The sequence below is a fragment of the Vidua macroura genome, chromosome Z (genome assembly GCF_024509145.1).
Source record: "Vidua macroura isolate BioBank_ID:100142 chromosome Z, ASM2450914v1, whole genome shotgun sequence".
NCBI classification, from domain to species: Eukaryota; Metazoa; Chordata; class Aves; order Passeriformes; family Viduidae; genus Vidua; species Vidua macroura.
In genome coordinates this window covers 19,276,901-19,301,139 of record NC_071611.1, presented here as the reverse complement: position 1 = coordinate 19,301,139, position 24,239 = coordinate 19,276,901, and the positions used below count along the sequence as shown (strand labels likewise).

The 24,239-nt window shown below is 37.2% G+C and overlaps 1 long non-coding RNA gene across 1 annotated transcript; it reads right to left on the bottom strand.

The window, feature by feature from the left end:
- Positions 1 to 626: 626 nt before the first annotated feature.
- On the bottom strand, positions 627 to 2,526 carry LOC128821742 (uncharacterized). The gene is made up of 3 exons (XR_008441220.1): positions 2,452 to 2,526; positions 1,803 to 1,930; positions 627 to 1,522 (listed from the first exon to the last, which is right to left on the bottom strand). It is a non-coding gene; the product is annotated as an uncharacterized LOC128821742 (long non-coding RNA).
- Between the last annotated feature and the right edge of the window lie 21,713 nt (positions 2,527 to 24,239).

The following is a 24,239-nucleotide window of genomic DNA, read 5'->3' as shown; positions in this document are numbered from 1 at the left end:
GGTGTGACATTGACTCCTTTAGACAGGGTCCTCCCCATTGTGTCTTTCTAAAAACTTCAGAAATAATAAGAAGCAGCTTCTACAATTTGCTAGCTTCATTTTTTTTCCTAAATGCACTATGAACACTAGCAGACAAGATTATTTTGGCCATTCTTTGTCAACAACCTCATTCCAAATTAAGTGAACCATAGATATTTTTTCTACATTTTTCTCTACTAGTTGCAACTTGAAAAAAATAAAGTCAACAACATATTTTACTGTACCACCCTATTAGAATTCCCCCAGTTACCCAGCTATAGCTTGGCATTTTAAGTACATGTGAGTCCTGAATTCTCCTGATCACAGTGACCTATTACATATGGTTAAAACCAAGCAACATGATAGCGTGTTGGAGAGCAGTGAGCAATTGAAAGACAAAGCCTGTGACATCTGGCTGAACACGCTGTCCTTCTGGTGGGGATAATTCATGGCTTGTTTTCATTTTTTTCACTGAATTGCCATGGTGTAACCTTTCTGACCTCACATTTATGGGATTTGTGGTAGTTCAAATCATCATCAGGCCATCATAAATGTTCTCACAAGTAACAACACAAAACAATTTAACAGGAATTTATTGAGGAATTTTGATTAAGTCCTGAAAATGGGAATGGACTGACCTTTGCAAAATTTTAGCTGAGAAGGAAAATTTCTTGAATCCTAAGGCTTCTGATATTTTCCAAGAAATGTGACCGCATAAAAAATTCAGTTATTCCCTAAAGCTTAAGAATCATTCACTTACAAACATTATATTATTTTTATGCATGATGCCAGGCTAATATAAAGTACTTGTGCAGTTATTTTCCTTTATAGTTTTCTTCTTCCCTTCTTTGAGGTTTTCCTTTGAGGTTTATATAGAATGAGTGTGGGTAATGCAACTGCAACTGTTATATCAATCATATTTAATAATTTCTTTTTACAGTGTTATACACAAGCTGCAAACAAAAGAGTCATTGATACTAAAAAAAAACCAATTATTGTCTGCAAACTCTGAGTATTATTATTTTACCTGTAGAATACAATGAATTTATTCATGTATTCATGTTACAGGCAATAAGGATGCTTTCTAAGGAGATAAACTGTTTAATATCAAAGTTAGATGATATTATGGAAGAGTGCAGAGCAGTTTTTCAATATTATCTCTTTAAAGAGATCAAAATCCTATACAGAAAATATGTCTTAAAATATGGTGGGTTTTTTTTTCTTAGGTGCAGCGGTGTGTTAGAGTGTTGTCCTTGTCTTGCTTGCTTTCCTCCCATCAAATATCTGAGACTTAATGTTTTTATCATCTTAAATAATTTCCAATATATTTATATACTGCATTGATCTACCACTCATCTGATTGTTGAGAGGAGGACATTAATGGTTTCCATTAGTCCATTTTCTAATATCCATGTGTTCTGATGATAATAAATCTTTGCCTCTTCTGTTTGCAAGGAGTAGCTGGTTCCAGCAGAATGGACTGCATTGCAGATAATGGAGGTTTCTAGAAGGAGGAAAAAAGCACAGCACAATGACTACCTCTTCAGCAGGAAGAATGGCAGGTTCTTTTGCAGAATACGCTCACAAGAAAGGGGAGGATGTGAAGACAGGTCACAAGGCTCAAGCTGTACTATGTGAAATCTGGGGACCAGCATCAGCCTTGTAAAATCAGAGAGTAGGGGTGAGGGATGAGGCTCAGTGTCAGGGTTCAGCAATGTGTCTCCCAGATGGGAGGCAGCTTGAGCATACGCCACACAAACTGGGCAGAGTGACCACACACCTACCTGAAAACTACACCATGGAACGTAGTTGCAATTCCTTGTGTGTTTGTCATCCTCATGTTGTCGGCTTTGAACTGTTATTTTCTGATTAGCAGTGAGTTTTAACATTTTGTGCAGTTCCTATATGTTATCTGAAATAGGATGGGCATGAAGTTGAGTTGAACTAAATAAATAAGGATGGTGTTGATTTGATAGACCAAAATAATAAACTCTGCATGTATCCACAGGCTTGCCCAACACCAATACTGTAGCAGAATTTCTGAGAGAGAGAGGACACGATTTATATTTAGAGTGAAGGTTGAGCTACCCCAGCCTAGGCCTCAGATACGGGCCTCGGTGAGGCCTTGAAGCCTATGACGCAGTCAGAAATTAGTCTGGCGCAGTTAGAAATTATGTTAAGGTGTAAGCACAGTTTTCTGGGTGTGAATTAGTATAGGTCTGCAGTGTGAAACTTTAACCACCTTAAGACAAAGACAAACAATGTTTGCTTGCCAATGAGAGTGTGCTCAAAATTGTAAACTATACTGAAGCGTATATAAACTGCCATCTTATAAACAATAAAGGGAGAACGTATCATTAACCACATTGGTTTGGATCTGCGTTTGTCCTGTCCAGCTTTCCCGATTTTATGAAGTCCCTTGTTTCACAATACCATTAATTTCTTATCTTCCTTGCTTTTTCTTTGCCCCTCAGACTTGATCTAGGTATCTCCACTCCCTGGATTTCCTGCCAAAACCATTACAATGGCAACATTTAATGCATCATGATTACAAAATCTTATTTTCCATTCTAAAACTTCAACACCCTGGAAGAGCACTATGCTTTGGAACACAGAGCAGAAAATTTTAAATGTTTTGTGAAGGGAAACATCTACGCAGAAGAGTAATTTTGAAAAAAATGAAAGTTTTGTTCTGGAAGGAAACAGTCATGTCAGACTGAGCTACAAAGTCCTTGGTTCAGCCACTGCATCCTCTACTCTTTCACCCTAAGAGAGGAACTACATACCCAGGACCCCTCAGAGGCACCAAGGAGGCTTCACAACTGGGAGGCCCTACAGGAGTCCCAGTGTCCAGGCCTCTGCCTTGCAACAAGACTGCCACAGGACTAAGTACCCAGACTCTTCACTTCATTGCCTTTTCTTAGAGGCTCCTTACATTTCAGACATTTTGACAGATTATCATTTTCACTAAAAACACATGTATTATGTTGAGATCTGTTTAGATAATGGTGGGAAGAGGGTGTATAAATTTGTGTCTTCTCTTGTGATCAGATTTTGCTTATTTTCATGTAACCACCACATGTTTAAATTGAAGTCTATAGAGTTTTGTGAATTTTGAAATAATGTAATGTAGGCAGGGTGGGAATGAGGGTCATACATAATGCAGAATTCTGTTGCTATCCAGAAGTGGAAAGGAATATGCCTGTTTTCTACGTGCTGTTCAAAAAAAATATTGCATATTGTAGTATAGTGTAAAAAAATTTAATGAATCACCAGAGCTGTTCCATCTACCAGACTTCTGCATTATAGAGAGAATCCTTCTTTGAAAGAGAATGGATTAGTCTGATCTGCTCTATATCTGAAAAGCAGATGCCACGTCTGCTTTGTTTTCATAGTGAAGGTCTGTGGCAGCAATGAGTAAAGATGATTAGAAGGGCTTAGAGGTAAGATACATGAAATCATCATTCCTCCTTTAGGAGCAGATAGTAACAAAAGCTCATGAAGTTGTTTTCCTTGGCAAGATTTTAATGTTAAGTCTCTAAAACATAATGATTTGATGGTCACGACTTGGCAAAACATTCTTAAAAGTATCTCATGGTCACACATATTGCTCAGCTTGAATTTGGACTGACATCATCAGTTTCAAAGTTGGACATAATATTCAGGATTTCAGAGTTTATTGATAAAAAGAGGAAAAGAAAAAGAGATCTTTAAAGAAGATGTTCACATACATCACAGAGAGAACATGCAGACATACAAACCTGTAGGACAGAAAGTAAGGGTACTATGAGGCAGGAATTCTAATGCAAAATGAACTGTGTTAAACAAAGCATCTGCTGAACATGGGGTGTATATTTTGCCAAGATATTTATTGGAGGAATTATTTTAGCCATAGTCTTGTACACAGTATTTTAGCTAACAAGTTTTAAAATTGATTTGAAGTGTATGGGAAGAGCCCAGACAATCAATGCCAAGAAAAAATAGTCATGAACAAGTTTTCTACCCCCACCCTCACCATAAATACTTCAGGAAGTTCTCGACATATTGTCAGACTCTGAGGACTGTGAAGAAGCGGGGAAAGAAAAAGTAACGAAAAGAAAAAACAACAGCAAAAGGAAAAAGATAAAAGCAAATAATAAATGTTTAGCAGCTCACTACCTCCAGGGCAGTTGACAACCTATGTGTTGCACCTAATACTATTTAACCAGAGCTATTCCTGAGTTCAGCTGCTGAAATAAATCACAAGTGCAACCAACAGAGTTGCCATGGCATGAGAAATAAATGCTATATTTTATGAATTTTACACTGATTTAAAAAGCTTTCTTCAATCTATTTTAGCTTGAAGTATGAATGCCTAGACTGAACAAGCACTGTGAGCACTGGAGCACCCTGCAAGCATGTAGAATCTTCTTGGGAAGAAGTCCTGTCAAATTAATGTGTGAGCTTTGGGTGGGTGCTTCTAAATCAATCTTTTCAATCTGATGGATAATTATGGCCTTTCCTAAATAATTCTGTGCGGTAGTCACAGAATGATTTCAGAAATGGTTTCTCCTGAATGCTGTAGTTAATATGTGTTTAAGCAGAAAGAGGAGAATTGTAATTGCAGGCTAAAGGAATAGAGTAGTGAGAGACACAACCTGGAAGTGACCTCTTTCCTGTTGCTGGGGGACAAAAAGGAATTTGCACTTTTTTTTCCTGATGTTAAAAATCTTCAGCTTGAAGAATGAAATGTGGGGGAAAAAAAAAAAAAAAGAAGAGATCTTAATAGTTCACATTTAGTATAACCTTACAAAATTCTACTGGATCATTTTAAGCAAGGTATGTGTATGTGTAGTATTTGGAGTATGTGAGAGGAATTAGTTTTCATATTAAAGGTACTCTGTACTTGTTCTTATGAACTGCTCATAGATCTTCAGAAAAGACATACATCTGAAAAGAATCTAGAAAAAGGAGAGCCGGGAGGAATTAGTTAGAGATTTTGTAGCAGCAAACTTAAGGAAAGAACTTGTAGAAATATGGCAAAATTTCAGCTTTATGAAAAGCAGCAGTAATGTAGGTCAATACAAAGGAGCAATTAAAATTCACTTGATGTAGACAGGTGAGGAACAGGAGCTGTTAGGCAGTTTATTCCTCATGGTAAAAATTGTCAGTTAATGGTGCTAAAGGAAAAAAGGAAATCAAGATCATATGCCATGAAAGGATACTTTACACTAAACAAGAAAAATATCTAGCAGTCATAAGAGTGTGCCCTCTTTTAATTCACAAATAACAACAGAAGACATATCCAAAAATGAAATTGTGGCAATTGTACAAACTCCAGGCCTGGAACAAAACAAATCAAATCATACCTGTTCTTTGCAATTTTTAGTTTAAATTGAAGTAAAATAAAAGTCCTAAAGAATGAAACCTAATATTGCAAAAAGTAGCTTATGAGTACAAATTCCTTGAAACACATCTACGAATATACACACACACGAAAAATCATCCTTCACTGAGTATATCAACTCAATTTTCAAACTGTGTGGATGTCACTTGGGGTATTCCAGTACAGATTGCTGTTCAAGTGTGATAGCTGGTGTGTTGGCTATTCTTCACATGGAGATTGGTTTACAATTAGATTAACAATTAATTTAATTCAATTTTCTCTGAAGCTTGAGGCTGTGTTTTAGTATTTTCCAAAGACTTAAAGTTACAACACTTTGTAAATTATTCACATGGGGCTGTATTACCTCCTCTCCTCCTACCTTTACCTTTACTCACAAAAGTGTGCTCTGACGGGCTTGGAGCTAGTTTGCAAGATGTTTTATTCTCCGTTCAGTGTTTATGATTATCACACAGGGGAAAGTCCTCCTCCTCTTATTCATTGCAAGTGTGACAAGTCAACAAGTTCCCATTTGTGAGAGAGTCTTCAAGAGTTCCTTTCAGATAAGTCTTGCATGTTAACAGTTATTCCCATATGCAACAGATTGAAGACATTTAGGTATGTTTTATGTCTACTAGAAATATACCATTACCGAGGGAGACATACCACTGCTCAGGTATCTCCCTTGAGGAGCACAGCTTTAAAACTGGAATATAGCCCATAGCAATGTCAGAGCAACTCCCAACCCAATCTTGAAGGACATGCAAAGAAAGATAAGCAGCTCAAGGGCTAGTCACATGGAAATGAAAGTCTAATATATTTTAATATTGCAAGTATTATGCATTTGTTGTGCAGCAATAAATAACATAGCAGTATATGAAGAACAAGTCAAATGCCAGATGACTGTGACAACTGCTGCTGATTCAAGGCAAAACTGTCTGAATGGTGAAACCATTGGGGAACTACTGCAATTGAAATAAAGAAAATTGGAAAGTCTATAGAGGCAATCTTCTCTAAACTCTGAGTCATCCAGATTTTCAGGAAGATAATCAACTTATCACAAGACTACCTTGAAAAAATGGGAACACGTGGCTGAGCCCCAGTGCAAATGGTCTTTGCCCACAGTAGGTGGAAACAAAGACAAGCAGTAAGGGAGGACCATGGAAATATTTTCTAGGCATGCAGAATACTGTACGAAAAGCTAAGTTCAGCTAAGACTGAAATTGCCAAAGGACACCAAAGGCAAGAAGACAAACCTCTATCCACACAAGTGAATATAAAGAATAAAAAACAATCATGAAGCATATAATGAAGCAAAATGAAGTGCTGGAATCAATGACGGTAGACATGTCAAATATTCTGTTTTCATTTTCTTGGCCTTCATGGAAACAACATCCCATGTCTACCCTGACAGAGCCCCCAGGAAGACATCTGCTACCTGCAGTGGATGAACATCAACTCTGAACTTACTTTGGCTGTTGTGGTAAAAGACAATAAAAAATGTTTCTTTACATAAATTCACAGTAGAAGGAAAGTCAAGGAGAGTCTCCATCCCTTCTTTGGTGGTGTTGAGAAAGAGTGACAAGGGATTAGGAAAAGGCTGAGGTACTGAACGCCTTCTTTTCCTCACTCAGTTTTTTAGGGTAAGAGCAACTGTTCTCTCCAGTTCACAGAGCTGGAAGACAGAGATGGGGAGCAGAATGAAACCCCATAACCCCAGAAGAAATGATCAGAAATGACCTGCTACACACACAAGTCTATGGAGCTGGATGTATACACTCAAGGGTACTGAGATTGCTGACAGAAATGCTTACTGAGCCACTTTCAGTCATTTCTCTGGGAAGGCCCCAGTTTACTGGAGACTAGCCAATGTGATGTCCATCTATGAGAAATACCACAAAGAGGATCCAGGGAGCTGCAGGCCTGTCCCCGGTGTTGCAGAAGGTCATGGAACTGATGATCTGCAGTGTCATCAAGTGGTAGATGTAGAACAAGCAGGCAATCAGGTCCAGCCACCATGACTTTGTGAAAAGCAGGTCCTGCTTGACCAAGCCGATCTCCTTCTATGACAGAGTAATTCACTTGTTAGATGAGACAAGTGCTATAGATGTCGTCTACCTGGACTTCATTAAAAAGTTTGACATAGTGTTGCACTATCTGGTGGATGGGCCTGTGTCCAGTAGTCTCACAATTCTTGTCTTTGACTCCTTTACTTTGTCTGTCATCACTTTGTAGGGCTTTCTTCCATCTTCTCCTTACGTTTTGTCGGTCTAAAAAGAGATATGAGATATTACATGTCAGTTATGTTTCATAGATATGAAGTAGCAAGTACATGATGTTGAGCAATTCAGTATTCACAGTGTAATGACCTGCATGATTTTTGACACTGAAAGACTTTGAGTGGCTTTAAATGAGCATGAGTTTAATGTTCTTGATGCACAAGTAGTTCAGCAATAAGACAAGCACTTCAATTCTAGTACTGAGAAGAATACTAGAGTACTTCCTTTTGAGAGCAGGAAGTAACAGTTGCTTTAGAGGGAGCTCACAAAAGTGTAACCAAGGAGAGATTTTTTTCCATCTACTGTATGTGGAGCTCCCACTAAAGTCAACAGAATGTGTACATATATATTTTTCCAATCAAGCCTCACTTCACCATGAAGTTACAAGTCATAAATGCAGTGCCCTTCATTAGATCTCACTACATGTGGAACATTTCATGCTGGTCTTTAAAACAGTGTCCATAAAATTAAGAAGCTGGATTCACATGTCTAAAGAAATTAAGAAAACTCTCAAATAAGATGTGAGCTTTCTGGTCCTGCCAGCCTCAGCAGAATGTGTATGATTCTAGCTCTTCTAAAGACTCATCCACAACTATTAATGTATTAAAAAGAAATAGAGAGGCCACCCAAATTCTGTATTATTTTTTATGTCTTCAATACCTGCGATGACTTGTACTCACCAGTACCTGTAAACCCACTCTTTTTTAAATATGTGTAGTAGATATTTTTCCTTTTTCCTACCCTAACATCTAATCAGCCAACTGTCAAATACCAACTGGAGCATTCATCCAGATCTAGTTGAGTGATCTGTTTTTTACCAGCTTTCATTCTGGTTTTGTTGCCTCTCTAAGTCTTCCCTCTGTTTACAGTGTAGAAGCTAAGGTGAGGTACAGCAAAATCCTTAGTTAATTTATAGTTCTTTCTTTGCAAGTCTATTCTGGTAAATACAATACTCAATTGTATACAATTCCTTAGTTTTTCATATCTGCAATTGCCTACATCTATCCCATTCTCCATCTCTTCTTTTAAAAATTTGCCAGTATAAGTAAGGGTGACTGCAAAACACTCTTGTTTGCAGGTGGAAAATGACAGACTTTACATTAAGAGTCTTCCTCTTTTCTATCAGCTTGATGCAGCCTTTTAGAATTCATTTCTAAAGTTTAAAAAAACAGGGAAAAAGAAGGAAAAAAGGTTTCATTTCATTGTGCATTTAAGTGAAATCCTTAAACCCTTTTGCATTATTTTATCACATCAGACTTGTCAAGTCACACTCATTTGAATGAGTGAGATTTGAAAACTTCTGAGTGTTATATTACATTTTCCATTGATATATGCCGTGAATCTTTACGGCTGCATGAAAATGAAGCCAAAAGCAAGAGGAGACAGCTCACTTCAAATGAGTGAGACTGGATAGGTCTGTCATATGTTATTTCAGGTGCTCAAAGGATAGCAATTCTACACAGAGATGGGTGATGGGGTTGACAGGTTTGCATGGATTTAGATAAAGAAGGGAAACTTAATCGCAGAGACAGAAACAAAAAACCATGATTCCAATAGAAGAGTCATATCCTTTGAAAACTAAATTGAGTCTCATCCCATACTCAAGAGAGTTGAAATGTCAGAGCTGAGGGCCCTTCTGGAGGTGCCCTTGCACTCCTGCAATGACTGAACTCTTTGTAGGAGAAAGCTGGCATCAGTTGCTCTGCAGGTCATTCTCTCCGGCTGGAAGGGAGAACTATGACCCCATAGCCACCTCTTCTGCAGTGCATTAAGTGCTGTCACAGATTCTCCTAATGAGAAAATGTCTGTGTGGCAGAGACATTTTGCACATCTTGCTTGCTCATTTGTTCAAAAGCCAGACACAAATCCAACCCTGCTCCTAATTTTCAAGAATGCTTTTCCTCTGATTATGCATGCAGAAATTGACTTTAAAATCCTCTATCTTGATTTTGTAGTGGTCAAACAGTCTTCTACAAGTCTCTCAGAGGCTTTTCAATGGAGATTTGATTTTCTTTGCAACTGAGGAGAGGAAATCTGGTACAAGACACCTTTCAGATCTGCATTGTGTAAACAAGTGCCTGCAAGTTGATTTGTTTCTATCTGAGGGAAAAGCACTTCAAAGAACTCATTACCACGTGCATGGCGTGTTTAGCAATGCACAGTTTTAGCAAAAAGGCTAATATGAAAGATGCCAAAGGGAAGCTCTTTAGCTTCCTTTAATGGGTTTGCTCCTACAAAGGGAGCTCACAAAGTGCCGGCTGCTCTCAGGGGACGCCGGGGCGAGCTCCCGGATTATCCCTCCACGATCGCCCAGCCGCTGCACCTCCATGCCAGCAGCAGAGGGAGATGTCGGCATGCCTTTCAGTGGAGACTTGTCTCGGCCGGGATTTGCACTTCATTAATTCAGTGTTTGAAATAAAACCAGCGTTTAAACTGCGCTGCTATTAATACACAAGGGTAGACATGCAGTGTGGAGCATTTCCACTAAACTTGCTACACAACCACAAATTTTGAGTACTTTTGCGGGATGTTTTTGGGTAATCAGTAAAACAGAGATACTCTTACAGCAAAATATTCTCAGGAAAGAATTCACTGAAGCATTTGTCCAGCTTTTCTGAGACTGAAAACAAATCAAAGATGATGATTTGTAGGAAGACAGAATCAAACTTAAAATGTACATTTGTCTGTTTGGATATGTGACCTATTTTAACCATTTTAAAAGAAAAGAGGCATGGCAATAAGCATTTTCGAGCAATATAAACACAGTGGATAAACATATGGGTGTATTTTGATGCCATGGTTGTGGTAAGATAAAACTTGATCAGTTTTATCTTGGAAAGCAGCAATAATAAGAACAATAAAATATAAACTTTATTCAGTTCAACATAGCTGAAAGGCCACAGAAAGTATGTCAAATTTGTACCAGACAAGAATTTTCACTTTGTGTCCAGATTTCATTTGGAGAGAAAAAAACACACTAGTATTCTCACTTACTTTTCTGTTTGGGAAGATTATCTGCTAACTTGGGATGTTGGAACTAGAGCAAGCATTAACGCTTGTACTTCTTTCAAGAGTCAAGTGGAAGTTAGATTTGTTTTCAGAAACCAGGTAGAAGGAGAAATACAGAATTTATTCTGTTTTGGCTGAAGACAGTTTCCAGCAGGGAGTGCTCCACTGAGTTGATAGTGAAGGTAAGGGTGAGAAGGGTGAGATGCTTCTCTGCTGCTCCAAAGGAGGAGAAATGCCTTGTGTTGATAGCTCTGCTTTCCCAGCCACTCTGCAGGTTTGCTTACCATTCTGTTCAACTCAATTACTGTAAAACATGGACAAAAACTAGGAAGAAAGAAATTTGACATTTTTGTCTGGAAATTGTTTTGCTTGTATAGTTGAAACTGATTTTGAAGGCACATTCCTTAATTTTTAGGTTGATTTTACTGATCACTTTTAGCTTCTTGGATTTTCTTTAAGTGTAAAAGAAAGAAAAAGGTTACTTATTTCTTCCTACTGAATTATTTTCAGAGGAAAAAGATAGAATTACCTAAAGACACTTACAGAGGTATAACCCTGCACTGATACAAGAGGGACATGTTATTGAACACCTAGCTCCTTGGGGATGTGGTACTTCAAGCCAAATACATTATAATCAAGACTTAATATTGAAGCACCTACAGTGAAGCACAAAGCTGGCTCCATTCAAACTATGCCTGCCAGTTCAATTGTGTGGGAAAGGCAGCATATTGCAGTCACACAGCCCAGGCTCCCTCTGCAGGTGACACTTACCCATGGAGGGCAGCTGTTGCTACCAGTCAGTGTCAATGGGTGCTGCAGGCAAAGATCTAGCAAAAGTATAACCACAGCTGGGATGGCAGGCAAAATCCCCTCCCTCCATCCCCTGTACCATATTGTGTTAATAGTTGTTTTTGGAAAATGGTGTTTGCATGAACTTTTGAAGCACAAGAGCTATACTTTTCCTGCATTCTGGTATTTGACTGATAATTACAGCTGATCTACTTTTTGTTTCCATTTTGTCAATCCAAAACACAGCAGCTTATCTAAAATCCACAGAGATTCTCCAAAACTGATTGTGATGCAAGTAAAAGCTATGGTAGACCCTGAATGTCTACCAGGAAAAAAAAAAAACAAACTGATTTCTACTCTGCCATACTACAAAGTTCAGTGGCAGCCTCCTACACACAAGGGTGTGGGAGAAAATGTGAAGTGACACATAAACTAATATCTAAGAGAAACGTGAGGGATACATCCTGCAAATTAAAAAAAAAATATATATCTAAAATGTAAAAGCCCTGAGAGAAAAAAAATATAGAGTTATAATGAGAAAATTCTCTGTGTTTCCTTGATTAAGTTTTTAAGTGGAAAATTGTAATCAGAAGGCATTGGGGTAAACTTAGCATTACATAGAGCATTAATTTTAATGTTAGCTTTTTATTTTTTTCTCTTTAGAATAATAATATAAAGTCAAATTTAAATTGCAAATAGCATCCAGATACTACTAGTTTCCTGGCTCAAATTCTTCAGCACATATGGCAGAAGCATAAGCTTGTGCCAGTCTGCCTACTTCGGGTAATTTTGCATGCAAATAGTTTAGTCCCTATACTGAGGTGCTAGAATGTGTTTAGTACACTTGAAAATATTTGCATTGCAAAGGAAGAGCTAATCTCCTGAGAAAAATCAAATTGATATTTTATATTAAGGGACTGCTTTGGACTTTGTGTGGCACTGTTATATGGAAAATTATGTTTACAATACAGCTAGAATTTTTAATTGACCTTCAAGAGAGAAGGATTGACTACTGCTTTGCCAAATTTGAAAGCTACTGGAACAGTCTCTACTTGTCATTCACCACAATGTCCCTTTTCTACTCCTGAATCTTTTCGCTAACAATTTCATAACTTTGATAAAGCTATTACCCATAAACAGGTTTAGCAGTGATTGCAACATTTAATATGTACTCAAGTGGTTACAAAAAAGAAGCAGCTCTTATTAATGGCTTGGATAATTAGCACACCTGAGTCTGTTCTAGCTTCTGGAAATATCTGTTCCATATTGGATTGTCATGGTTTTGTATGAGAGACATACAGGGAAGTGATGCAAAGCCTGGTTTCAAGCTGAAACCACCACATGGATGTATTTAGAGGCTCCACTGGCCAATTCATGGCCTTGCTTCCAATCCAAAGCAATGGAAATATAAATGTTCCTATACCAGATATTCAGATGTATATTCCAACTGTCGCTTGACACACAAACACGCATGTCTTTCTGTTACTTAAATTCTATTCATATTTGAATATTAGAAACAGGAGTGTAGCATCTAATACAGCGCTGGTTAGTCTATGCTTTTTGCAGCCTGTCACTGTTGTATGTGGATGGCTGTCATGACACAGGACTGACATCACTCAACTCATGCAATTTGTTAATTCAGCTGATACTAGCTGGACTCTGTGGCAGTGGTGATACTGAAGTCATGCTTCCTCTGAAACCAGTCTTTCAGGACACAGGAAACAGGTCTGGATTCCCAAATATTTTGAGTCCCACCACATGTATGCTGTTTGTCAAGAAGGAATTTAAAAGGTGTTCTTTCTGAAAGTATAGCTATAAGTTCAGCCACACATTTCTATAGTTTCAGCACAATGGGGACATGAATATATTTTCATGAATATATTTTTATATGGTTTTGTGGGGGAGTTAAGTTTTTGAATTAACTTTGGTTTATATTACATTACTTGCATGTAATGGTATTGTATTTATAGAAAAGCTGATGAAGTTACAAGTAGGCTGTCATTTTTTTTCCTTCTTTCAGTCTGAGCACAGATTTTATTGCCCTGTTTACTGATCCACATGCAAATACAGCTGTTTCTGCTGCAGGAAAAGCTCTTCTGGGGCCTAATTGTGTACTGCCTCACACAGCTGTCATAAACACTCAAGAAAAAAAGGTGTAAGCACACTGGGTAAGAAGAAGAATAACTTGATATGAAGAAGAATCACTTGATATGGCTGATAGCCTGACACAGAGCAGGTGAGTGAGGGATGGTGCAGTAGTCAGTGTAACAAGGTGGATGACTTCAAGGTCTCTTGCAGAGGACCTATGAGCAGCAGAATTCTTTTGTGGTAACCAAAACTGTCCAGTATACTTTTTTTTTTCCTGATGATATATTGCCCAGGCAACTAATTATTTAAGTCCTAATAATTTTAAAATGGCTATTGTAAATATCTGTTGAACTCCAGCAGGTCCCATGAGGGTCTGTTGACTTTCAATGTGTGTGAAAAGAATTTAATCTGAAAAGTTGTATAGATGCACTCTGTACTGTGAATGAAGCCTTTATTTAATTTGAATTAGCAATTCTGTTGTCTATTTTTAGTATTTGCTTAATAGTTGTAATGGCTGCTAAAACAATTTTTAGACTTTTTGAAATTCAGAATTTTTTATTATCTTTGTAAGAAAGTAAGTTTTCTTGTTCTGTGTCATTTACAATCCAGACTAAGTTACCATTCATTGCAATATAATTACCATTCAATCCTCCAAAATCCATTAAATTATGCTATTAAATACCCCAGGTACAAAACTAATATCAAGTTGTAATTTATGGGTCTTCAAACCTTCAAATTCTATATTTGAAGTCTTCTACCTTTTTTTTATTTGACCTGCCAAAAGGCAAACCTTACATCCAAATTTCAAATATAGTTATTTGTGATATACAAACTTTTGCCTCCCAAGTTTTTCGTTGAATAATGCTTAGATCTTTGTTTTGATACCGTTTCTGAGAAGGTATCAAGCTTGCTAAATTCTGGTGAGACAGGCAGTTTGGAGGGAAAACTTTCTAGTAACTACCTATCACTCTTTGTCTGTGCATTGTTAAGGCTCCAATGCACTTCTGTATGAATACAGGCATGCTCAGAGCCTTTTTGCCATGTATTTGTATACTAATGTGAATTATTTGGCAAGAACCCTGTAATACCATTAGAATATCCCTTCTGTTGCTATTTCATCATCAGAGCTCTTCTTGCAGGTGCTGTACTATCACTGAAATAGCTGCTGTATCACATTATTACTTTTAATGCTCTTTTCTATTAATGTATTTCTATTTGTTGGTGAGTTTGAGAACAGTTGGTTTTAAATATGCCCTGTGCTGGTATGGTAGAAGAAGCCACAGGGCAACTTCAGGGTTCCCTATTCTTGTCTTCAGGAAGGCTTTGGAGATGTGTTCAATTTCTTGTTATCAACAAAAGAATTAATTACCAGTGATTCAGTTTAAGGTGTTGATAATCTTTTTTGTGTAATTTTTATGTCAGAGGAAATAAGTTGAATTCTGCATCAGCTAGCAAGCATCCCCTTCTCAGTACTAGTAGCAAAATTGACTATATACTTTGTAGCTCTATTAAGCTATCAGTAAATCTCTGAATAATATCAACAAAGAGTCACCGGAAATAAAATAATAGTGACAGCAACGAAAGCAGTTCAGTCTTAGATCTGTCAGGCTGACTGCAGACTCAGGCCCCTGCTCTCTCACATGTCAATTATTATTCTTTCAACCATAAGGCAAGTATTTAATATTTCTGATGAAAACAGAGAATCTCAAGTACAATTATTCTAAAAGTTAAAATAAAGAAAGCATCCATTTGAGCAACTGTGTAATGATATTACGGGTCTTTGTATGAACTCATCTGTTAGCATAGATACTTCCATAGGAACATTACCTCAACATTAGTAAATTCAGTCCCATACCAACAATATGATACCTGTCTGTACAGCAAGGTGCCAAACCAACTACAGAAACAGTTTGATGAGAAGCAGCAGTTGTTGATTTGTGAGCACTGGAATGCTCTCTCTGATTTGCAGGGGACCAGCTGGTTAGAATCTGAACTTAACCAAATAATGTGCACTTTGGCGCACACCATCAGCTGAGCTGCTATTTGTTCTTCCATTATGTCAGATCAAGGGAAGCACAGTCAAACATTCTCAGTAAAGATCTGGGATCTCTTCCTTGTCTCATGTTATTCTTTTCTGTTGCTCTAACTTCCCAATGATATCCCTTCTATGAAATGACCTATGACCTGTTTTGCAGTGGATTGTGAGACTTGCTTAGTTACATTTGTAAAACAGTTAGAAGATCAAACCCCAGCAATAACAGCAAAACAGTCCCAGGCTTCTCTAAGGGAAAGCAAAAGATTCTGATCCAAGCCCCATGCTCCAGCTGATTTGCTCTGATTTTCCACTATGACCCTTTATTTGGCTTTAGCTCTTCCTGTTGTCAGAAGCAAACCTCCAGAGGTGTGTAGCCAGCTGGAACAGCCTGCCCGGGAGAGAAAAGAAGATATGGAGGCAGCTGAATCTTCACCTTCAATATTTGCTCATGTATAGTCACATACATAGTTTTATAAAGCCCTTCTGCTTTGAAATATATTATGATTCACCAGAAGGTGACAGAAGAAGAGATAAGGTAATGTTAAAAGCAAAAGTAAAAAGAGGTAATAGTTGTGAATGGTGAATATGAGAAGGGTGCAGGAGTGAAGAAAGACCATGTGATACTGAATGCAAGCACCTGCACCTCTCTGCATTACACTCCCTATTCCCAATTATTGCTGCCTCTTTTAGAAGGGAATATGAATCTCAAAATTAAAATGAGGTAGATAGATAGCATGAAGCATCAGGCAATGTGAAGTCTCCATTTTAGTAAGTCACACTTTAGTCCGCTGTGCTTACACATTTCTCATTTTAAATAAGTAATACCAGATGGGATTGTAATAATTCCTATTCTTAAGTAATGAACTCCTATGTTTGGGAAAGTGCTGTCTGAAAGACCAGCATCCTCTGAGCATCCAGGCCAGTGAAAAACACTGCTTGCATTCCACAGTGTTTTGCAGTATTTTGTTAGTACGGAGACTGCCGTAATTCACAACTGCCTGGTTTTGGACTCTGTTTCAACAGATAGGCAGTCACAGGTACTGTATGTGTGCCATCAGGAACTTATTAAAAACACAGAACAATAAGGAGTATCTGACTTAGTATGTTTGTGAAACTTCTGTCTGTGTGCAAAACATTTATTTTGAAAAAACAGAAATGAGGTTTCTGCTTCCTGGGGGATGCTAGCATACCAATGAATCCATTAGATATGTAAATAAAGCAATAACTGAAGAATAAATAGCTTCTAAAATCTACCAATAAAATCTTCAAATATATATGTTACCAGAATGAAATTACTCACAAACAATTTGGTGGCTACACTATATCTTCAAACATGGAGGGAAAAAAAAAAAAAAAAAAGGAAAAAAACAGCAGTGCCAACTGTAAAAAATTCATATCTCTCTGATCCACCAAATCTTTCCTTTCGTTCTTCTCACTCACATTCTATTGTAAAAAAAAAAAAAATTAAAAAAAAAAAAGAAAAAAAGAAATTTCCTCCAGTACATTTCCTCCAGCACAGAGGGTGGGCAAAATAGCTGCCTTAACAGCTGATGGCACCATTAACTCCCTGTACTTGCTTGACTAACCCAAAAGCACCTGAGCTCCAGGAGAGCACAACACACAGCTCTACAAGTAAAGTGCCCAGCTCTCCTGGTGCTGCAGCATTCTGTCCCTCAACAGCAGACATAATAGGTATATGAAACCAGGCCTTCTGAATTATTCTTCCCTTATGTAGGGGGAAAAAAACAAAGAAATTATACATTTGCTAGTGGTTAAGTGCACAGCAATTTTTTTATAAGGAGGGAAGCCAATTTAGAGTTGAAGCTTTTTGTTTTCATGTACTAATCATTGACAACTTCAGTAGGTATACTTTGTGTGCTGAAAGCCCTGAATGAATTCTTTCCATTTATTATTATTGCTAGAATTATGAGGTACTGTTGATAATCTTATAGCTTTTCAGATTTTCAACTGGACTGTGCATCCCTAGTCCCATTGATGAGATCACATACTCAAGACTACATTTCTTGTCAGATGGGATAGTTCTAAGGCAATAATATACTTAAACTGAAAGTGATTGCCAGCTGCAAAGCAATGTGTTGAACACAAGACTAAAAATGAGGTTTTCATTCATATTACAATATTCTGGAGCCAAGACTTTTGTGGATTTAACCCTAAATTGTTTTAGTATAGCTTAAATACTCACCAATTTAACACCATTTAAATTGGCAATAAAAGCACCCCCAATTGTGTTGAGCTGTCATCCTGTTTATGCAAAATAGCTTCAAATCTTAATACTAACTGTGCAAAGTAATGCCACTGGGATGAAATTGATAGCGAATGTGCACAGCTTTTTTTTTTTTTTTTTTTTTGAATACACTATGAGTAAGTATAGCCAAGTTTTTTTTAATTACTAGTACTACTTTAACATCTCACAGTTATTTCCATAGTATAAACACTGGAGGGGAAAGTGTTATTCCTGCAACAACTTTGAAGCAAGGAGTCTTTGTGGTTAACCATTTCCAATTCAGTCTGTGCTCTGCCAAGATTTAAACAGTGTCTCTTTACCACCTTGTAATTATGTACCTTCCTTTGCAATTTGCCAAAGGAGTGTGCTCTTATATAATTGCTTTCTTTACAGTATGACTTGCAGGTTAACCACAATCACCTAATGTTAAGGATGGAGGTGGCATTCAATGGATAGAGAGGGGAGGTACAAGAACTCCTATGCCTATCCCTGACAATCAGTCACTGAAGCATTTAATGGAAATTCTGACATCCAAGTCAATATATAGCTGTGAACTTTAATAATGAAACACACCTTCAGTTTTTAAAGTGGCTGGAAGTATTCCAGAGGAAGGGTAAATACTCTTAAAGGAAGCAATCCACACTTGGCACTGTATTGCAATGTGAGTTTTAAGTTCCTTGCTTATTCAAATGCTTCACTGACCCATTTTGCATAAAGGAACATAGATCTTGATGCTTTATTGAGCCAAAAGGTGGCTCATATCAAGCCAAAAAGTGTCTTCAACATCTCTGGCTAACATATGATTATTCTACATTCTCCAGAGATTGGGCTGTTCACTGCAGTCACTATTGGGAGCTGATAAATGTACTAGATTGGTATATTCTACACCTAGAGGGAGTTGTCCCACTTTTGCCAAGATCCTCATAAAAGAAGGGAATCAATCTCTGCAATGACTTAAAAAATGAATTACTGGCATCAGTTACCAGGACTTCCCCTGTTCTGTTATAGCATATTTATAGACACTTCTTGATATTCAGAAAGAATCACAGAATCATAGAAGGTCCTGAAAGTTGGGTGGTCCATAGAAGGTTCCACAAGGATCCACAAGGGTCATCAAAGTCCAACTCCTGGCCTTACATAGGACTGGCCCAAGAGTCACACCATGTGCCTGAGAGCACTGTCCAAATGCTTCTTGAACTCTGTCAGGCTGGTGCTGTGACCATTTCCCCAGGGAGCTGTTCCAGGGTCTAACCACCCTCTGGGTGAAGAACCTTTTCCTAATACCCTACTTAAACCTCCCTTGACATAGCTTCTTTGAGTCCTGTCAATGGAACACAAGAAGTTCTAGAACCCTGTGAATTCTCAAACACAGAGAGACAAGAGCGATGGGTGAAGAGAAAAAATAACCTTTTTTTATTATTGAATTTCAGATGCTCTCCTTTTATGTTTTCCTATCTGTCTTCCTCTAATTTTCTCTAGTTGTGTAGTCACACCTTGGCCTTTCCCCAGGCTGAAGTCAACTATATTTTTTAATGTATCGGTAGCAATAATTTTCTTAATTCCTAACCAGAAAACGAGGTGGTTTTTTTTGTTTGTTTTGGTTTTTTTTTTCTTCTTTAAGATATGTAGAAATCTGTCTGTGAGTCCAAGGGAAATGAATTACAGGAGATTCCCAAAATTCCTTTTTCATCCAAACAATTTCTACAGTTTTGAGTAATACCACAAGCATGGACGAAGAGATCAAAATTAGAAATTTGAATAGCTATAGGAATTATGATAGCCATGGTTATAAAAGCACCACAATACCTTTAGGACCACAGGCAGGATATCTACTTTGAGGATATTATCAAGGGATGTTTGTTCAACTAATTCTTAAAATGCAATATATTTTACAACTTTTATATATACCCTGTTTTTTTCATCTCTTCATATTTAAGAAAGCTTTTACTGATAATCCAAGCTAATTTTCAACCCACTCTCTTTCAGCTTCCTCTTCTCTATCCTCTCCCCTCTGTTAGCCACAGTAAGCAACTAATGACAGCCTGTTTTGTAAAACCATTTATGTACTAAAATACTGTCATTGTGTGTCACTTTCTTCTCAGGTATCCAAACTGTATTAAATACATTTTTGAACTATTTCCTTGCCTTTCATTCCAGTCATCTTTCTTTGGAAAATGACTGTATCTTCTTTTTTTCTATTCAACAAATTCTAGCTTCATGTAACTGCTACTTTTATTAACTTCACTATGCTTGTTTTATACCAAAATTACATACTGGAAATGAAAAAGATAAGTTATTTCAGAATGAACTTAGATAATAACAAATACGACCAAAATACTGTTTGGGTTTGTTTTCCTTTTGCTATGAGCATGAGCAGCCCAGCATTTAGATTAAGAGCAGAATGTGTAGACATGTAAGGGATTTTAAAATACTTGCCAGAGATTTTCATATGGCAACAATAAAACAAACTGAATCCTAAATTTATAATGGACTGTTAGGTAAAATATTGGTTATTTGAGATAATTTAGACACCTGCAGCAGTAGAATTTTAGTAAAGTAATACCTGGACACAAGTGCTTTGAAATTAATCTCAAACCCCATTTTCTAGAGGCAAGAAGCATTTTTGAAAATGTTACTCCAGAGAAGAGGAGGTTGAATAAGGTTCAGCTACCAATTTTCTCCTTCCAAGAATGCGTTATGTTTGTTTATCCAAATGCTAGCATGATTCTTTGTCACAAGTCTGTCACAATCAAAAGGACCATGTTATAACTTACAAGATGTATTAACACTTCACAATAACTGCAGTGAAAATGTTCAGCCAAAGGCTGTCATAACTGAGCCATGTTTCTGCTCCAGCTCCTCTTGCCAAGTGTGGATGACCTAATCTGCCTTTGCTTAGTTTAGCTTCCTATTTCAGACTTCCCAGAATTTATGCAGGAGAAAAGTTCCTAATAAGAGGCTGCACTTACGTGCTGTCATGAAGTCTTATAAAAACATGATTCCTGAAAAGGAAAAATGGGTTATTTTGTTGTAGTCCAAATGCAGGTGCATTTGTGGTGCTATGCCTCCTGGAATACCTATTCAAAATATTCAAAATTGCTATAGTGTTTGTCATGACCAAATACATCATATTTTTGCAGTGCCTGATGTGTCAGTTCAGTGAACATAATTGAACAATCATAGGACAAATGACTGTGGATGCACAACATGCTGTATTGAATATGCAGTAGAAATATACAATACAGTTTATTCTCTAGATTTCTCCTGTATGGAGCATTTACACCTTTTTTTTCACAGGAAGTTCTCCTAATTTCCAGCTTTGTATTCCTTTTGTAGTCACTCCCAATTCCTACCGCTACATCCAAGAAACTACTTCATTTGCCCCTAACATTAGGCCACTTTCTTTGTTATAAAGAAAAAATTAGTGTCTTGGTACACAATCACAACATTGTCATTCAGGTATGTGTGCCATTTTAAAACTGCCATTTTAAAAACATTTAATAATAAGCAACAACAAACCTTTACTGGCAGGGAAGCAAGTCTTGCAACAACCATGAGACAGTAAGTTTACTTCTTTACACCCACACCCTGTTAAGGGAAATTACTTCAGTACTTGTCTTATAATTGATGCATTTAAAGTTGTTTACATTGGAACGCTTTCTGACTGATTTCTTAAACTACTGAATTTATATATAGAAGAGCAAATATTACTCTTTTGCTGAATAAAGTTCAATTTATAGTGAGTTGTTTGCAGTTATATATGGAGGTTGATACAGCTGATATAGATTTATCTCCTGGCAAACTAATGCCTTGGAAATATTCTATATAGCAAACACAAAGTACTGATGAAGTTACTTTGTTTACCATTCTTGTCTTTCTGTCTGCAGCAGGCACATGTGCCCTACAAGACGGTAAAAATGTAATATATTCTGTTTCAGATGAACACACCTGTATTAAGAGGATAAATAATTCCTGGTCTTATACCTCTGATAAACCTTTACTCTGGAAGTATGAAATTAAGTACTTGCCCTAAAAGCCCCTATTTTGTTTATGTCAGTTTGTGAGCACAATACAACCTTAGTATTTGTGGATAAGTCTGCCAGAAAAAAAAAAAAAAACAAAAAAAACAACCAAAAACACCAAACAACCAAAAGCCATCTTTTGTAAAATCTCAGGAGAGGATTAGAAATATCATTCATATAAAAGAAGCTTTCATTATTTACATATCTACCACAATGCAAACACAAATATTAAAGAACAGTATGAATCTATAAAACATAGTAAAGCTGAAAAAAATACCACACTAAGAAGTAAAATTGTATAATTTGTTTTATAGCACTCTGTCTAGAAAGTGTAAAAATTTTTTTTTAAAAATTCTCCCTTCATAAACTATGGATGAATTTTTTTTTTATACCTCTGTCACTGAGAAATCCACAGTACAGGACTTCTTTTTCTAGTGTTGGATTTTTTAGTCGCATTTTTAAAATCCATGCTGTCTCAAGAAGATAATTACTACTGGATCAGCAAATGCTACCATGGAGAATGGTGACTCTTGGGAAATTATATAGCTCCTCACTTACTTGCAAAACAAAAATTGATTGTTCACTGGATGGAAACTGAGTCTCCAATTTTCTCTTAATTACTTTTATTAAATGGGCAGGTGGAGTTTTTAATTTCTTTGAAAAGGCTACTGTAAATTCTTTTTCACTCAAGAGCAGAATGAATAAAAATCTGGTTGTGGGATATCCATCTTTTGGTATTAGATGCAAATTGATTTATATGCCATGGATCAGGATGAAGGAAGGGGAATGTTCCTTCCTTCCTCAACTATGAATTCAAATTTCCATCACGTCTTACTCTTTGCATGGTCAAGATTCTCCCCTTCCACTCAGCCCTCATTAGACCCCACCATTAGTTCTATATGCAGGTCTGGAGTGCTCGGCACATGTTAAAGCAGGTCCAGAGAAGGGCATAAAGATGGTCAGAGGGCTGAAGCAGCTCTAATAGGGAGACAGGCTGAGAGAGTTGGGGTTGTTCAGCCTGAAGGGGAAGGCTCTGGGGACACCTCAGTGTGGCCAGTAGTTAAAGGGGGCTTATAAAAAAGATGGATGATGACTTCTTACATGGGGTGATAGTGATAGGACAAGGAGGAACAATTTTAAATTAAAGAGAAATTTAGATAAGATATCAGGAAGGATTTTTTATTAGAGCAGAGTGAGGCACTGGAACTGATCATCTGGAGCAGTAGTGGATGTTCCATGTCTGCAAGTACTTCAGGCCAGGTTGGATGGAGCCCTCAGGAACCTGATCTGGTGGGTGGCATCCCTACTCATGTCAGGGTGGTTGGAACTAGATCGTCTTTAAGGTCCCTTCCAACCCAAGCTAGTCTATTATTCTCTGATTGCTCAATGTGTGCACTACACTCTTATTAATAAGGTGTAACAGATATTGGACTCACTGTAAACAGAAAAAATATATTATCTCCACCCTGAAAAGCATTGCTTACTTCTCTAAATGCTTCGGTTCTACTGCAGAGCCACAGTATTTAAGAGAGATTACAACAGGCACAATATACTCTAAAGAGGACAAATTGAAAAGAACTGTATTTTCCCCAGTGGACTGTGATGTCTAAAATCAAGTCAAGATCTGGGAAAGGGTGTTTTGTTTTGGAAGTCAGTGATTCCCTCATGACTAATTTATTACAGTAATGCTCTCTGCGATAGAGAAGTTGATGTTGTACACTGGGATCATCAGGGCAGTACATACCAGCTTATTTAAGTTAGTTATATCTCTTCATATTTCATTAATTCAGCAATAAATAATAAATCTAGACAGCTTGCATTTCAGAGGAAAAATAACAGTAAGGTGTAGGGTGAGTCCACCATTCACATGATAATTTTTATGATGTCATTAATTTATTCATAGTGATCTGCAATGGCAACAAACTTAATGTTCAGTAGGGGCTGATCCAGCAATCTTCAAAGGAGAACATTTTTTAAAAAGAGCAATACATATTTTCTATATATTTCTCAATAGAGTTTGTAGGGACATGAGAAATATAAATTAATTTACATAGCAATATATTTACTGATTATATAAATACATACATACATATATATATATATATATGCTTTATCAGTAAATTATTGCCACATAAATATATTTACGTGGCAATAATTTACTAATAAAGCATAATCTGAGTAATAGTCCAACTATTCTGTGCATTATAAAAAAGCCAAAAATTCTTCCCTTGCCCATCCGTGAGCTTGGAATTATGAAACTGTGGCAAGCTGAAGGTGAGTTCAATAACTGGTGCTTTTTTGCAGCTGTGTTAGGATAATTGATTCTGTCATGCAATGCCACTTCCTCAAGTGTGTGCCTATGAATCATACCACACATACTTTCTGAGACAGA